The sequence below is a fragment of the Gavia stellata genome, chromosome 5 (assembly GCF_030936135.1).
Source record: "Gavia stellata isolate bGavSte3 chromosome 5, bGavSte3.hap2, whole genome shotgun sequence".
Taxonomy (NCBI): Eukaryota; Metazoa; Chordata; class Aves; order Gaviiformes; family Gaviidae; genus Gavia; species Gavia stellata.
Window position 1 is genome coordinate 28,414,323 of NC_082598.1, and position 15,802 is coordinate 28,430,124.

Genomic DNA, 15,802 nt, shown 5'->3' on the forward strand with positions numbered 1-15,802 from the left:
ATCTAGCTAGGTATTTTCTAAGAATGACCTTGAGCCCAAGAGGCTGAGGTTGTGTAGTCACAACCCTTACACTCTGCACAAGTTAAATGTGGATAATATTACACATTTTGTTTGAACTTAAATACTGTGCAAGTAATGGCATTAGTGAAAAATACTAGTGTAAGCTGGAACTCCTGGTATAGTGATTTTGGATCCTTCTAACTCCACACAGTTTATATGAAGCAGGTAGAGAGATGATTCCTAATTTCACAGATGGAGAGACTTAGATGCAGAGAGATATAAGCAAGCACTTTCAATTTAGAACAGTGGGAGTTGCATGTATGCCTAAATGGCTTTATTTTCATGGTTGCGGTAAACATACCAATAATTTTAGAGTCAGGTGCTGAATTGTTTCTTGTTTGGAATGATCTTACCATGGTGTTACTAGGTTAAGTTTCTTAAACAGGGCCACAGCAGATTTATGTTAACAAAAGTTAGAGTAAAACCCATCTGTGACACTAATTAATAATTTGTTGCTTACAAACTGCTGGTATTTTATATTGAATTTTTGACCAAAAGGCATAAGAATATTACCTATTGAAAGAGCATTCCGATACACATCAGTGCATGTTCCTTAGCATAATACTCTGAGTCATTTTTCTTTCCCCAGCTCAAAGCTGTTTCAATCTGGTGCCTGAGTATCCAAACCAAATTTTCCTCCTTCATATTTATCCTCTGCTTACCCTAGAGGATATGACTGAATTAGTGACAGAATTACGCTATTTCCTTGTGTCCTCTGGGGACTGAACTATCAACAACTCAGTGCTTTGAGAAATCTTTACAGCTGTGAGTCAGAGATGACCTTTTCTAAGACAGACTGAAGGCTTCAGCCAGGAAGTGAAGTTGACCTTGAATTGTGAACTAAACTTTTTCACTTTGATATCTTGTGACACTTATCACTAAGATGTGGCTCTATTCATGACATGCTGTGACAATGGGGTTTCATGCAATTTTTAAGCAAATGTGATATATGTGCTTCATAAGTCTTGGTTTCATCCTGTAATAAACCTCCTTTGAAGGATATGTACAGACGGTTAATTGTTGCCTCTCCCTACTGAGCCAAAATCAAGCTTTCCAGGCAAGCTTGATGTATTTGAGCAAAAATATGGTAACAAACAATATAAACAAACAGAGCTCATCCTTATAAGCTGTTGTGTTCTGTACGTGAAGAGATGCACGTGGCACACAGTAGGGGTGGCTGCCATGAAGAAGCTTTTTTTAAATTCCCTTATTTTTAGGGCTGACTCCAGCTCATGATCCATATAGAAGGTTCAGCATAAGATTGTAAAATCTGTCAGTAATGTAGGCTGCAAGATGAACTGATGTTATGGGAGGGCTGCTTTCCCCACTAGCAGTTTAGAGTTAGAAGAAAATGCACTGCATGTGTACATGACGTGAAAAAGTAGAGGTCTGCTTTTTATTGCTTGGCATGATATACAGTCTTAGTCCTGGTGGACTTGGCAGTGATAGGTTTATAGTTGGACTCAATGATCTTAAAGGTCTTTACCAACCTAAATGATTTTATGATTCTACAATATAAGAAGGGCCTTGGACAGGCAATGCTCTTCAAGCACATACTGTGACTGCAGTAAATGTTGGAATTTCCTAAGCAGAAGAATATTACAAATAGGATTATTATAATTTTCCTGATAGGAACAAAAGAGATATATAAATTCTACCTTTGAACTATTTCCTCAAGGAAAGAATAACAATATTTATCCTCAGAGTATTTCTTTCAGAAGCTGCAGAAGCAGTAGCTATATATGCTAGGGGCTATACTGAGGAAGCCATTTTGCAGTCTGCAGTACACTTTGCTGTTTCTATAAAGTTCAGGAACTAAATTGTGTACCTCTGAGGAGCCGTTAAATAATGTATCTCTCTTTACTGTTATTGTTGTTATTGAGTAGAATGGCTGTGATTCATTTTTTTTAATGTCTCATTTGTGAATAAATCTTCTAATTAGATAGGTATATTATTCTATACATATAAATCCCGAGTTGTGGTTTATATGTGTACAACACAAAGGTGTTACCAAATGCACAGCCACGTAAAAGACTACTCAGCTGGAATGCTGTGCCCCGTTTGATCATCTCACTTCAACAAAGGGTTGAATCACTTTGAAATAGTCCAGATGAGAGAAGCAAGAATGGCCCAATGTGGGTTTTTTTGTTGTTGTCTTAAAAAAACCAAAACAAACACAAACAAAACACCCCCCACAAAAAAACCTACCACAAAAAAAACCCCAAAAAACCAAAACCACAAAATACCAACTCTTGCTGTAGGAGGACAGGTTAAACAAATTTGTGGTATTTTTAACCTATAGAACAGAAAAGACATCCATTTTTAAATACACGACAAGCTGTTACAAAGAAAAAGGAAGGATCTGTATCTTCATTCCTGATCAGTATGACGAGAAGCAGTGTGCTTAAATTCCAGCATGAAGAATTCAGATTAGATAATAGAAGTGTTTCCAGTCAGGAAAAAAAGTGACTGCCTGGGAAAGCTGTGAATTTGCCATCACTTGAAAGAGAGAGCAATTCATTTTACATTGGGGCAGATTGATACTCTTAATGTTCCCTTGAGACCCCTTTCAGTCTGATTACGCAACATAGAATCATTAATCTATGACAACAGAAATCTGGTGTACCTAGCAAGTGTAAACCCCACAAGCATAATTTTATATGTGCTTGCATTTGAACTGTGACCCACGTTGTAGAGAAATGTCTGAGCTTTGTCCCACTTCATATTGGACATCTTTCATAACCAAAAACTGCAATGAATAGAGATTCCCCACCTGCAACAAACCAAAACACACCACACCACCCTTTCTGTAATTTGCCAATACCTAAGGTTGTCATTCAACGTGTATAAATGAGTAAACCTTAGACCTTCATCAGTAATACAGTTTCTTATCTGTGGAAGCTGTATTTTAAGTCTAATCCTCAAGACTCTATTATTTTCCTTGGGTCTTACTGCTACTATAAAGTATTTTCTTGCATATTTTGGGAGTCAATGATTCATTAAACAAAGCTGCTGTTTTGCTGAAATTTACTGGTGTTGAAAATTAGCGGTTTATTCCCTTAATTGGTCTACTCCAGACACAAATGCTAAAAATTAACACTCTGAAGTACTTAGTGGAGTAACCAAAAGTTGAATTTATACATTTATATCCACAAACATTAAATGGTCATATTGTATCCTGGTTATCAGAAGTACTGGCAAGAATTTAGTAAGTTAATACTAAGCACTGCACTATAAAAGCAGTTTTGTACAGATTTTTTTAATGTTAGTAGAAGGAGGTGTTTAAGGTGAGTTATTTATTCAAGCATTGAAGAAGATATTTCCAATTTTGCTTGTCTAGAATACTACCTTACTGACTTTATATCCAGAGATGAAAAAGCATATGGTCATTGGAAAGAATGAGCTTCACATTTTCAGACGTCTTTATGAAAGAAAATGTAGCCTCTGGCCATGGTACTTCTTAGGAAAGGGTCATAATATTCACCCTTTTGCTATATCTGCCCTTTTCTGTTCTGAAGCTGTCATTAATGATCATCAAAAGGTGAAGGAGACCAATAGTAAATTCTATCTATTTACCAATAGTAAAGTTCTATCCTCATGGGAAATAAGTTCTCTCTAGAACTGTCACGTTAGAGTCTAAGAAGTGTTTTGTAAAGATACTTCTATACTATAATAGCTAGTTTTCATTTTTGGTTTCACATAGGATAACATAACCAATGCAGTTTTATTTGATTTACAAAGTTTACCAAAAAACCAGACAGGGAACAAACAGGGAAGCAGAATGCAAATTATTAGCATTTTGTGAATTAATGGTAAGACAAAGCTGAACAAAGATTTCTCCTTTTATGCTTCTAAGTGTGGAATGACATTACTATAATTTTTATACCACATTTCACTCATATTTATAATGTTGATTAAGATAGTGCCCGCTTTATTTTGTTAATATTGTATTTACTAAAAACTTTAGTTTATTGAAGCATTCACATAAAATCTTTATTTGCTAGTAAGAGAGAAATTCTAGTTAAAAGAATGAGATGCATGGTGTTAAACCAAAGAGGCATGAAATCTACTCATTGGAGATCTGCTGTTTCTGCTTGGTGGATGATTCCTTCATTCTTCAGAGCAACTGGTCATCCAAACTGACATAGCAATTTTCTGACTGGCTAACTGAGGACACGGTGCATTTCCGAGGACAGCATGACATTTTCATACTCATTAGTTTAAAAAGTCATCTGGAAAGAAATTGCCTAACACTTAAAACATTTGAGGGTTATTGCCAGTGAATACTTCTTGATTAGTTTTTATTTCTTTTTCACTCTTGTTTAATTGATATGTAATTACGGCATTATGAAGAGTTTTTCTATAAACGTATGCCACAGGTAATAAATAAGGATCACCTTAATTCTTCCATGTGTTGTCTAAGAGGAGGTTTGGATCAGGATAAAATAGCACAGCTCACTTATGAGTTGTCCTCATAGTCCTTAGGACTTCTCAGTACGCTGTTTCAGTATCTGTTAGAGTAGGAGTAAAGAGCATCTCTACCTCCTCCTGTATCAGAGATCAGGACTTGTCCCAGAGCATGTTTGCTTGCTTGTTTTTAAATCTTGAATGTAAGATTTATTTGACTGCTGTATGATCAAAAATACTTTTTTTCCCCCCTTATTACGTGTTTTGAGGGCCATGTTCAATAATGAAAGAGAAATGTGCTCACAGCATTTTGACTTGGACTAGGATGAGTGATGTGATGAGGAGGATAGCTGTTTCCTACGGAGTGGATAGCAAATGAGACTTTACCTACCAAATCAGAGGGTTATCCCCTGGAGTATTGTTGGATGGAGGCTGGATTGGGGCTTTCCAGAAAGAAGATTCATATTCCAGACCCTCCAAAAGTTGGGTGGCAAACCCTCCAAAAGTTGGGTGGCAAACCTTCCAAAAGTTGGGTAGTAACTTTAATAAACATCACATCAAGTGTGTGCATATCTGTGCTGGAGAGGCTCTCAAGGAGGATACGGTCAGTAATAGCACAGGCCCGCCTTTCATAATAGCCCTTTCTAGCTCCTGTCTTGCTACAATAGACATTCCTGTGCATGTTCTCTAATGTTCCTTTCTTCTGGTGATTTCTCTGCATTTTTATATCAGGCTAGTGAGCATTCTAGCTTTCAGCTGTTTACACTGCAATGTGTCTGAAGTGCCTGGTATTGACATCCTTTGTAATGGCCTACAAATAGAAAACAAAATCCCCATGTTACAAATGCAGATTGTGCTAGCAGCTTCTCAAAAACTGAACATGCCTGTTTTCTTCTATGCAATTTCTTATCAAAAGCTGTAAGCTTTCCTGTGATAATATGAAGCAGCACAGAGAGAATATAAAAGGCAAAGAAACAGTGGTAAGGGAGGCAAGAAACTGAAATTCTGTTCCCCAAGTTGGCCATTGACCTGTTCTGTGTAATGTGTCTTCCAGTCTTGCTATCCATCACCTGTTTGCTTTATGTATGGTAAGAAATCATGAGTACTATTGTATGTGTAAAATGCTTGATGGAAGAGAGTCTTCCAAGTAGCACTGTAACACAGAGAATCCTCAAAATGTGCAATATGTAAAGATTTTGTACTTTATTGTGAGATGTCACTGTTTCAAGCTAGGCAAATGCTAGCCATTTTGATTCTTTGGAGGGATTTTCTTTATGCTTGTGTACTTCTGCAGATAAATCACATACCCACACATCTCTATATGTATATGTACACGAGTACACATAAACAGACATGGAAAGGTCAATTCAATTCAGCTAAGACTGAGGTATACACTTTTTACTTTTCTGTATTTTTAATGAGTATACTAAGTTATTCACTCCTGATAGCACCTGGGGTGGTGAAAACAGGCAAGAAGGCTTATTTCTGTGAACTGTCTCACTGTGTGTTATCAATGCTCAGAAGCAGAGAAATAGGCTAGCTGGTTGATTCTCTCATTCATTTAGATGCAGGGTTTATTTAGTCAGCTGACAAAACGAACTTAATGTTCATGATACGTTGGCCTAGCTCCATGTAGGAAAATAACAAGACTCTGAATGAAGAAAAATATTAATTTTTTTTTTTAAAGCTCTTTAATGATCTTGCATTAGTCTTTAAGCCACACTTTCTGGCTTTTTTCCCCCCACAATATGGTGTATGGTGTATTATTGCAGTAGTTCAGTATGCCCCTAAAGCCAAAATATGATTTGTTTTGTCTGAAATTTTACAGCTGACTGTGTTCAGTTTATTAGCACAATATTCCCTTAAGAAATCCATAATAAAACCATAAGCCTGAGATAATTTTGCAATTACAGTTTAAAGCTTTAGGGCTAACCTATATGTTAAGCTCAGAGTAAAAAATAGCCTTCAGTGATGTGAATTGGTACCCTGGCTCTGGTTGGAGAGGCTGCTTTTACATCTTTGGAGGACCTTCGGGTTATTTCAAATTATAAAGGTATGAACCAGTCAGTATGAGGAAATGCAGTTCTCAGAAATGATCCATAATCTGCCCATACCTCAGGCTTTTTACGAAAATATCCTTTACCAAATTTTCAGGGGACAAAGTAAATATTTAAATGAAATACAATATCATATGGAATATTTATATGAATACGAAGGATGTTAAATCATCAGTCAACAGTAAGAAATTGATGTTGTCCACATAAACCTAATTGGTTCCTGTTCCTTCGTAGGTATTCCTTAGTATATAGCTGTAACGACATCACCTATAAAATGTTTTCCAGAAGACTTCCTTGTCATTCCTTTCAAAAAATATATGGTGTTCACTGAAAGAACAACCATTCCATTTTATGTCCTCATCAAATGCATGTCCCTTGCCTTTTTTGCTGCATAGTGAGTAAATCCTGCATCCTCATAGGTGTTTCAACAGCTCACATCACTAATATCAGGGATAGCAATGAATGTGTCTTCATAACGATCCCAAATTCTTCTTCACAGAAGTTTTCAGTTGCACAGATGTCAGAAGAGATCAGTCCTTTTTTGTATCACTTTGAAAAGACTGTTTTCCCAAATATGTTGCTGATTTCTAGCCCTAGATTTCTCTAGAGCACAATGTCATTATCTTTTAACTTAAGTTGCAAATTTTCAGCGCTTCTGCAGATCAGGCATCCCCAGTTATCTGAAGCTGGTAAATCAGCTGTGGGGAACAGAGAATCTATTGACAGCTGTGAGTGGTTTAAATTATCTGGGCAGGATCTTGTAAGTAGGATAGGTTTAGCAGTGTGCAGCTGCCCAGCTCATAGGACTGTGCAACTTCTGCAATAAATGAAACAAGAATATTCCAAACATCAAACTTCATCACTTCATACCTCACGTTAATTCTCAGGGCACTGTTTACACCTTTTACTGAAACAGCCCTGGATTGGATGTATTTGGAGCTGGAATAAACAATTAGATGTGATCTTGCCCATTCTCACCTCTACATTCCTTTACTTCCAGGATACTAAGTTTAAAATGCTCTGTGATACCAAAAAGTCAAATACTGCAGTGATATAGTCATCATTTCTTGGAGGTTCTTAGTTTCACTTCCTTTCACAAATACATTTTTATTGTATGTAAGCAAGTCTATTGAGAATAAGAATTATGGTTGTGAATAAGGACTAATTTTAGACATTCTAATTTTAAGATTTAAGGCAACATTTCTTTAATACTTCAGCAAAATATATGTTCTGAAATGCATGTACTATGCATTTGTTTACTAGTAGGTTTATTATAGCTGTATATTGCTTCCTGCTTATAAAAACATTTCTGAGATAAGATGCTTATATTAAAACATTTTCAGATTGCTCCAAAGAAAGTCAAAATATTGGAAGGGTAAATATTGTCAGCAGTGATGGGCTACTCCAATTAAGTGATTCATTATTTCACTTCCACTACTTACGAACTTTGCTGAAAGAGTGACATGCTGAATGGCCCTGCTAACACATTAATATGCTGATCTGTCTTCTAAGCTGGTGAAAGCTGTGTTTTCAGCAAGTATGCAAAAATCACAGCGGTCTGTAGAAGTAAAGATGCCACAGAATGGATGAATTTTGGAAAATAGTGCCTTCATAAGGGATAAAAGAGTTTCAAAGTTTGCTCACAAATCAGCTGTGTTTTGTAATGAAATAGTTAGCATAGCTTTCATAATGAAGTGATTCTCAATCTTAGACATTAACTTCTTAAGATTTGTAAACTCTTAGAGGGCAAAGTGCAAGGATAGAATTTTCAAAGGGGAATTACACGCTCAATTTCTACTAACTAATCCTTTAGGCAGTATTGAAAATCTCAGCCTTGCATTGCAAATGCGTCTGAGGAATCGGCTAGTTAACATAACAGGTTCTGAGGCAAAGGGGAGGGATGACAGTTTGGTTTTACAAAGAATGTGTCAGAAAAGAGGAGCAAGACTGGATGCTTCTAGACACAAAATGCACTGTGTTAATTGGCGATTTTATCTTCCTGTTTTCTCTCCTTTTAAGTCATTCTTTGTCTTAAGATTTGATTTTTCACATCATGGTGCATGGCAGTGGGGAGAGAAGGTCATCCTCCTTCCTTTGCTCTCACGATTGGTAGCTGACTCTATCCTGAGTTGTCCCTCTGTCCTGGAAGCTGGGGAGCAGAGCTCCCTTCAGTTTTTGGCTGCTTTTGCATGCCTGTGTGGAAGAGCAGAAATGCTAGTCAAAAAGCTACTGTCTTTGCAATTTAGATATGAAGAGCTAAGAGTAAGGATCCTGACACTTCTTAGGACTAAATTAAGTTTATAATATTTAACTGGGTCCTGAATGAGGCAGAATTATTTCACCCCTAACTTAGAGGCAGAGGTACTTGATCTTAAAATCAAATCAAAAAACGTAGGCAGCTAGGAAACTCTGTGCCCTCAGGAAACAAAGCATGATCTAAACTTTGGACTTTAGTAGTGATGAAGTAACTAAAGGCTGTGTAAGTTTCTTTCAGGTTTTATCTCTGAATTTTTATAAAAGCCCTACTATGTAAGGAGCACAGCCCTTGAAGGTACTTAAGGGCTCTCCTGGAATCCATGTAGTAAATGGGTAGAAAAAATCTTTACAGTAACATGTGCCAGAAAGAGAATAGGTAGGAGAATGGATGCTTTCATCTCAGCATATTTAAAAATATGCCATATATGGAAATTTCTTGCAGTCTTCAGTGGAGAACTCATGCCTAGTTTAAAGGAAATATTTTATAAAGAAATATTTCATAGAATCATTTAGGTTGGAAAATACCTTTAACATCGAGTCCAACCATAAATCTAGCACTGTCAAGTCCACCATTAAACCCTGCCCCTAGGCGCCAAATCTACACATCTATTAAATACCTCCAGGGATGGTGACTCAACCACCTCACTGGACAACCCACTCCAATGCTTGATAACCCTTTCAGTGAAGAAAATTTTCCTAATATCCAATCTAAACCACCCCTGGCGCAACTTGAGGCTATTTCCTCTTGTCCTATTGCTTGTTACTGACACCCACCTCTCTACAACCTCCTTTCAGGTAGTTACAGAGAGCAATAAGTTTTCGCCTGAGCCTCCTTTTCTCCAGGCTAAACAACCCCAGCTCTCTAAACTGCTCCTCATAGGACTTGTTCTCTAGACCATCCACCAGCTTCATTGTTCCAGCACCTCAATGCCTGTCTTGTAGTGAGGGGCCCAAAATTGAACACAGTAGTTGAGGTGCGGCCTCACCAGTGCTGAGTACAGGGACACAATCACATCCCTAGTGCTGCTGACCACACTATTTCTGATACAGGCCAGGATGCTATTGGCCTTCTTGGCCACCTGGGCACACTGCTGGCTCATATTCAGCCGGCTGTCAATCAACACCCCCAGGTCCTTTTCTGCAGGGCAGCTTTCCAGCCACTCATCCCCAAGCCTGTAGCGTTGTCTGGGGTTGTTGTGGCCAAAGTGCAGGACCCGGCACTTGGCCTTGTTGAACCTCATATAGCTGGCCTCAGCCCATCGATCCAGCCTGTCCAGATCCCTCTGCAGAGCCTTTCTACCCTCGAGCAGATCAACATTCCCTCCCAACTTGGTGTTGACTGCAAACTTGCTGAGGGTGCACTTGATCCCCTCAAGTGGGTCACCTTGTCATAGAAGGAGATCAGGTTAGTCAACCAGGACCTGCCTTTCATGAACCCATGCTGACTGGGCCTGATCGCCTGGTTGTCCTGTACATGCTGCCTGATGGCACTCAAGATGATCTGCTCCGTAACCTTCCCTGGCACCGAAGTCAGACTGACAGGCCTGTAATTCCCCAGATCGTCCTTCCATCCCTTCTTGAAGATGGGCATCACATTTGCTAACTTCCAGTCAACTGGGACCTCCCCAGTTAGCCAGGACTGCTGATAAATGATGGAAAGTGGTTTGGTGAGCAACTCTGCCAGCTCCCTCAGTACCCTTGGGTGGAGTATCCCATCCGGCCCCATAGACTTGTGGGTGTCTAAGTGGTGTAGCAGGTTGCTAACCATTTCCCCTTGGATTGTGGGGGCTTCATTCTGCTTGCTGTCCCTGTCTTCCAGCTTAGGGGGCTGGGTACTTGGAGAACAACTGGTCTTACTATTAAAGACATCAGCCTTTTCCTCATACTCCACCACTATCTTCCCCCCCCACATCCAATAAAGGATGGAGATTCTCCTTAGCCCTCCTTTTGTTGCTAATGTATTTCTAGAAACATTTTTTGCTGTCTTTTATGGCAGTGCCCAGGTTAAGTTCTAGATGGGCTTTGACCCTTCTAATTTTCTCCCTGCAAAACCTGACAATAATCTTGTAGTCCTCCTGAGTTGCCTGCCCTGTCTTCCAAAGGTCATAAACTCTCTTCTTTTTCCGGAGTTCCATCCAAATCTCTCTCATCAGCCAGGCTGGTCTTCTTCCCCGTCAATTCGTCTTCCAGCACACAGGGATGGCCTGCTCCAGACCTTTGAGACTTCCTTCTTGAAGAACGTCCAGTCTTCCTGGACTCCTTTGCCTTTCAGGACTGCCTCCCAAAGGACTCTGTCCACCAGGCTCCTAGACAGGCCAAAGTCAGCCCTCTGGAAGTCCAAGGTAGCAGTTCTGCTGACCGTCCTCCTTTCTTCTCTAGGAATCAAGAACTCTTATAATTTCATGATCACTATGCCCAAGACAGCCTCCAACTGTCGCATCCCCTGCAAGTCCTTCTATGTTTGTAAACAACACGTCCAGCGGGGCACCTTCCCTAGTTGGCTCACTCACCAGCTGTGTCAGGAAGTTATCTTCCACGCACTCTGGGAACCTTCTAGACTGTTTCGTCTCTGCTGTATTGTTTTTCCAGCAAACGTCTGGTAAGTTGAAGTCCCTCAAAGAACAAGGGCTGGTGATCCCTGATTCTTACCCACAGACACTCAACCCTATTGTCACCTCTAGACAATCAAAACACTCCTTGACATAGAGGGCTATCCCACCACCTCTCCTTCCTTTCCTGTCCCTTCTGAAGGGTTTGTAGCCATCCAGTGGACCACTCCAGTTGTGTGAGTCATCCCACCATGTTTCCGTGAGGGCCACTATATCATAGTTTTCCTGCTGCAGAATGGCTTCCAGCTCCTCCTGTTTGTCGCCCATGCTGCATGCATTGGTATAGATACACTTCAGTTGGGCTATTGATCCTGCCACCTTTTTGGGGGGAGAAGCCCTAATTCCTACGTGACCATTCTCAGGTGCTTCCCTGGTTTCTAACAGATCAATAACCTTTGTGTCTTTGCTGCTGCATGTATCTCTACCCCCTACCTCCACTGAGATGGCAGACTGAAGGACCTCGCTAGCATACTATCCCTCAAATGCTGGCGTGCTGCCCCCAGGCTTATCTCTAATGAGCCTGATTTTATTCCTTTCCCTCTTCAAATCTAGTTTAAAGCTCTTTCAATGAGCCCTGATAACTCCTGTGCAAAGATTCTTTTCCCTTTTTGAGACCCAGGTACTCCATCTGTCACCAGCAGGCCTGGTGTAGTGTAAACTGACCTATGATCAAAAAACCGAAAATTCTGACAGTGACACCAGTCTTGGAGCCAGGTATTGATCAGCTGGCTCTTCCTGTTTCTTCTCTCATCATTCCCTGCCAATGGAAGGATAGAGGAGAACACCACTTGTGCTCCTGATCCCTTAACCAGTCATCCTAAGGCCCTGAAGTCTCTCTAGATTGCCCTCAGACTTCTTGTTGGAATTTCATCGCTGCCTACCTGAAAAATTAATAATGGATAATAATCTGAGGGCTGTACCGGGGCAGGAAGTTTTCACATATTTTACCTGGGCCCCAGGGAGGCAGCAGAATTCCCTAAGAAGTGGGTCCAGGTACATATTGAGCCTTCTGTTCCCCTCGGGAGAGAGTCTCCTATGACAATGACTTGTCTTTTTTATTTTATGGAAGCAGTTTTGACTCAACCTCAGCCGCCATTGCTCCTGGCCCTGCCCAGGTCTTGTCAGCTGCTGTCACGTCATCTGCGGGCTCCTGGTAGCTCTCTCTGCCCCCCCTGAGGTTCCCCCGGTTCCGTAAACCGTGCTAGAGCACTCTGCTGCAGATTGTGCTGGCACCAGAGCTGCTTGCCTCTGAGTATATCTAAAGATATTCATGTTTGAATTCAGTGGGCCGCAGATTGACCTGAGATCACAAGAGGATCTGCTCAGGATATGGATTAAAGAAAAAAAGAAAAACAAAATCAAACATATTTAGTTTTACTTTTCTGACAAACTCTTCACATTTATTTACTAAAGCCGAAACCACAGGAAAAAGACTGGAGAGATATGCACTAGGGAAGTCTTAAAGAAGATGAAAGAGGAGTCGTCATGGGTGAATAGAAGTGGCAGAGCAAGAAATACTGGCATTCAGTGTTGATTGGTAGTGAGACAAAGGCAAAGATGTATGAAGAAAAATGTGCAGAATGAACAACAGCTAAGTATAGTGATGATGTGAGATGAGAATGTTTAACATTATCATTCTAATCTTATCTGGAAACCTTTTCATAGACAAATACAATTGCACAAACATAAGTGGATCAAATGAAAATGACATCCAGGTCAACGAGGCAGCACAGCCATCAGCAGTTTAACCATGTGACAGTCTCAAGATCCACTCTCACACTGCCAACACGGCTGCCTATGGACCTTGCCAAGCAGCCAGATGCTGCTGGAAGATGAGGACCTTCCACAGTTGGCATTTAACTCTGGAGAGGGCAGTAATAACACTCAGGCTTTATTTTGATGACTGAATTACATCTTGCTTCAATAGTTGAATTTAAATTGTCATACACTGCTACAACTGTTTTAGAAATGAATTTTATTTTGACACTTGTTATGTAGTACATCCTGATCTAGTAAGAACATTGCTTTTTCTGTGAGAACATTAATACTGACACAACTCCATCCCAGCTCCATCGCATACTGCTTTAATTAAGACTGCATTCATTTTGGAAGGTAAAAGGGCAAAGGTTTGGTTTTTAACGTAATTATAATAACAAATGTTCATTAATCACAGACATCTAATAAAGCATTATGAAATTATGGAACCTTAGAAACCTGACAGATCTCATCACTCCATGTCATAACTTCTCAAGCACAGTTTCTCAATGCAGTGTCAATATTCCCCATTTGGTTATTTTTTAAAATATTCTCTTTGTAGTAAGTATAAGAATCTGTTCTTACGCAACCTATGTGATATTTTGTTTCAGAGCACTAGCGTATAAGATTCCTTTTCATCAAAGGCCTTTCAAGGCATAGAAAACCCAGCCTTTATTGAATCAGATTTATTGAAAATACCCCTTAAACACTTCAAACTTTTCTTAGGTGTTTGTAGAGAAGCCATTTGGACTCAAGACACACTGTGAGAACCTCCAACTACTTCAGCACACTCTCAAAGTTTCCATTGTGGGTGGGCTTTACTTAGTGTGGTAATACAAAGATTTGTAACTTCAAATTTATAGGAACTGCTTATAAGAAGACTTACTCTTATTCATAGGGAATGATGACAGGAACATACCATATTTGTTGCATGTAGAGGAACACCACATGTAGAGTTTTTGGTAGTTGGCACATTGGGTACCCAGCTACAACAGGGAAGTATCTAACTCATTTAAAATTCGTGGCTATTTCACTCTAGTATGAGCTATATCAAAGATAGTATGCATAATACGCAGTTGTTCCTCCAACATCAGCCAAGGAAAGCTGACATTCAAAAGACACTCTCTTGATACAATTCAATGGCAACCTGTTTTAGAATATTGGTTCCTGTGAAATAAGAAACAGAACAACGAAGCATGGTAAATCAAGCAATATTTGTTTCTAGCTTACTTGATAAATGCTATTGAAGTAGAATTTAAGATTGAGGAGAGGAACTGGCAGGGAATAAGGGAGAAAATGAATTGTTTGGTCTCTCTTGTGAGACTCATTCTAGTCATAAAAGTATTTGTGTTTGTTAGTTTATCTCTGCTGTCCTTGACCAATGTAAATCTGCAAAGATTATAAGGCAGAATAGAGACAAGTATACCCTTTTGTCATGCTGTTTGGACAGAGCTGGTGAAAAATACCTTTTTTTTTTTTTTTTTTAGTTAACAGGAGACATTTCTTTCAAGAATTGCATGAAAGATTTCCCCCTTGTTTTTCAATCCTCTCCATATCTCTAGCTCCCTATCTACAGGTACCTCACTCCCTTGTTCACATTCTCTCTACATCAGTTGTGTATCTAGCTGATAACTGCAGAATTTGTTGACATCCACACTGGAATGTTACAAGATATACAGATTGTCAGAGACTGGGAAACAGTCACTATTGCCTAAGAGTTGTAGATATGCAGAAGATGCCAGGGGTGATGCTCAGATCTGTTTCCTCTGATCCTTATGGGAACAGAAGGTACAAATCAAGGAATTCAAGGGAGACTAAACTGAGAAGAAATAACAGCTTGCACTAATTGTTTAACTTTCAACTTTTCTTTCATGGTATATCCAAAACAGGATTGCTACCTTCCTCCACTGTCTGTGACTTCTGGAGAGTTTTCTGAAATTGCACTTACAAGCAAAACCTAAATTAATAAAAATATTATGAAGAGATTATGCCTCAGGATAAATACAGGGTGAATTTTGTACTGGATATCTGTTTGGCAAGTTTCGAAAAATAGGGAAAAAATATGATTTTAAATAAGCAGAAGACTTTTGCCCTAGCTATAAAAGTATCCATGGTGCCAAATCCAAACTAAGATTAAACGTGTAAAGCCCTCTGCTGTGGTGATGCTTATCAGAAGAATTTCTGATGCATTCACTAGAGGAACTTCTTGTGAATCTTTCCAATAATAATAAAATAGTTTAAGAAATCAAAATCCCATTATGCAGCATTAGTTAATCACTCCCCAGGATGCTGACCTTGTAATGTTCAGGCAATAATTCTTCAAACTCACTGTCATCACAAAGCAAGCAAGTAAAGGTATTAGTAGGTGGCAATAGCTACGATGGAAGTCTGAAAAATGTGCACCTTAAAACTAAGCAGCTTTCAGCATGTCCCAGAGTCACCAGCTGTAAATATGGACAGGGTTTTCTACATTTCATTTTCAAAATGTGGGCATGTCAGCTACAGATAAGTCTATGCAAAGTGAGCTCCAGGTTTCTGTCATCATAAATCATTTTTGGTGGTTTATTGGGTGTTTTGTGTTTCTTTTGCATTACTCTAGTTTATGAGGATATGTGTGAGAAGAATTCATTTTTCAAATGAAGGAAAATTCATTAAATT